The sequence below is a fragment of the Macadamia integrifolia genome, unplaced genomic scaffold (assembly GCF_013358625.1).
Source record: "Macadamia integrifolia cultivar HAES 741 unplaced genomic scaffold, SCU_Mint_v3 scaffold978, whole genome shotgun sequence".
Lineage (NCBI taxonomy): Eukaryota > Viridiplantae > Streptophyta > Magnoliopsida > Proteales > Proteaceae > Macadamia > Macadamia integrifolia.
The window spans coordinates 21128-23746 of NW_024870608.1; the positions used below are offsets into that span (position 1 = coordinate 21128).

At 43.2% G+C, this 2619-nt stretch overlaps 1 long non-coding RNA gene across 1 annotated transcript; it reads left to right on the forward strand.

Moving 5' to 3' along the window:
* Positions 1-326: 326 nt before the first annotated feature.
* On the forward strand, positions 327-1254 carry LOC122070702. The gene is made up of 2 exons (XR_006137936.1): positions 327-856; positions 952-1254. It is a non-coding gene; the product is annotated as an uncharacterized LOC122070702 (long non-coding RNA).
* The last annotated feature ends 1365 nt before the right edge of the window (positions 1255-2619 follow it).

The window sequence follows — 2619 nt, forward strand, 5'->3', positions numbered from 1 at the left end:
TGTGCATTTGCACGTGTTTTTTTACTAGTATATATATACTATAATTTAGTGGTTTACATTTTATTTTTGAGAAAATTGTAGCGCCACCCCCTGAACTTTGGTCTTTAATCAATGACACCCCTTGTACTTTTCGAATAATAAAGACACCCCCTATTAATTTTAAAAATGCCAAATCTATCTCTGTTAAGTGATGGAATAATGTTAGTTATTTTATTAAATTCCCAAAACTCCCCCATTCAAGGTGATTTGACCACCTTACCCTTGCCCCTTCTTCTAAACCAAAACCTACAACTATTGGTTCTCTAGCCTTCGGCGTAGGTTCATGGGTACCCCTCCCCACCTTCCCTCCAGCGAAGGTTAGTCTTCAATGATTGTAAGTTTAGGGTTCCTAACCGTAAACACGAACCAAACAAGTATCGCTTCTATGCCTATGGTAACGCCGCCTCTCTATTCGTCCAAATGGGTGCCTACTGTGGCGGCCCCAAAACCTTTGCCGTCGTCGGCCTCGCCTCCAAGCCCCTTCACGTCTATAGCCGTCCCTGGTTCAAATGTGAGTGGATCTCCAACAATCGCTCCTCCCCCTCTATTAAGACCAAGGCCTATAAAATGCTTCAATACGTAGGCTTCTTTGTTTCTGCCAGAGCCCGCCTCCATGGCCATGGCTTCAATATGTAGGCTTCTTCATTTCTGCTCATCCTCACACGTCTCTATCTCCAAATTTCCTTGCTCTTTCATTTCATTTCTTAATCAGATTTTGATTACTTGTTTTGGTTTCGTAATCATTGATGTTCTTAATATTTTTACCTGAGATTTCTCTTGCAGAGAACAAGCTTGACTCTTACAGGAGCATGAGAAGGTCCTTCATTTACTCCCAAAATATTTTTTGTTATCTTTTATCGATGGTGGAGATTACGAAGAACGTTTCGTCACATTGCAGTTTATTTGTTGTAGGCTTCGGATTCAGAGCAGTTTGTAAGAGATTTAGTGCAACAATTCCGTCTAAGGAAACTGGTTTGAAGTGTGAAGCTGGGTATCGACAAACTGAACGAGATGTGATTGATGATGAGTTTACAAAGATCGGTCAAGAATTCGATGCTGCTAAACAGAGGTTTCTTAAGATTCCGGAGGCACTCAAGCAAATGCCAAAAAATTAATCCTAAAAGTTGCTTTTTATCCTTTTCTTTGTTTTTCTTTGCTTCATCAAATTCCTTAATTTAGATTTGTATGATTTTTTGAGCTAAGTATTCTTATTTCTGATTGTGTGTTCCGTTGTGGGATTAGGCATATATGTTAATAAAAATCTAAGATTGGACAAAATACAAGTTTACAACGAGAAATAAAGGGATTTCAATTGGGAGTTGAAAACTAACCTTCACCAGAGGAAATGGATAGCCATGAACCTTTGCGGAGGGGAGGGGTGCCCACGAACCTACGCTGGAGGCTGGAGCACCGATAGTTGCAAGTTTTGGTTTAGAAGAAGGGGCAAGGGTGTTACACCCGTGCCCTAATCCGGTCTAATTTAAACTATGTGACAGGCCTCGGATAGGGGATCGGAAGTATGACCAAGTTTTGGCTCACTGTTGCGCATTGCCAAAGGGGTAGAGATGACCCCACATGGTCATGTATTCCATGTCAATCTAACTGGAGGGGATTCATACTTTTCGATTCCATACGGTAAGTGACCTGACGCCCCACACTTGAATTCCGACACGCATAAAAAATTGTCGAATGACTTTGAGCATGTCCGAGGGCAACTACCTGTGCAAGACCAACCATGGGATAGCAAGCTATCTTGACCACCAGAAATATGCCACCGGAGCCAGTTTGGGCCTGGATCCGGTGCTTGTTTTTGGTGGGTTGACAGGCAACTGTCGGGGTTTCGATGCCCGTGGTTCCCGCCACTAGCATCATAAATGAGTCCAGATGATCCCAATTCATCCTTCACACCTTCCTCTTGATAGGAGCACTTTACGGACCTAAATGGTTGGGTCCTCGTGCCCCGAAATTCATTTTAACCCGATTGGTCCAAAAGGGGTCCAACCCAAAAAGACCTTAAGGCCCACTTAAGTTATAAATTGGGAAATGGGGATTCATTTCCTTATTTCCCTTGTGCTCAACGTAGGGGAGGAGAGAAAGAGGAGAGGAAGGAAGAAGAAGAAGGTTGGAGGCTTACCTTGATGCCGGCTGTCGCCTTGTTGCCGGAATCGTTGCCAGAGGTAAGTATAACCTCCCATACCACTCTCTCTCTTCATTTTAACCTAGGAAAAGCTAGGTATAGATGGAATCTTAGTGTACAAACCTTGTTAAGGTCATAGAATGCCTGTTCTACCCTCCCGGTGCTGTTGCCGAGCTCGAACCAAGCTCGGTGAGCTCTGGTAATATGTATTGCCAAAAGATCAACTAGGGTTTCGATAGTTTGATCGACGTATATCCCAAACAGTTCTGTGGAATTGGGATTTTCTTAGCTTCGAATGGTGCTAGGAACATACCCTATGAACTTCCCAGAACAAATCCCAATGATCGGGCCTGAGTCGAAAAGCCCCAATTCGAGTTGGACCTTCTATATTACCACCGAAAATATGGCACATGAAACACTGTAGCTGTTTCCGATGGACAAAT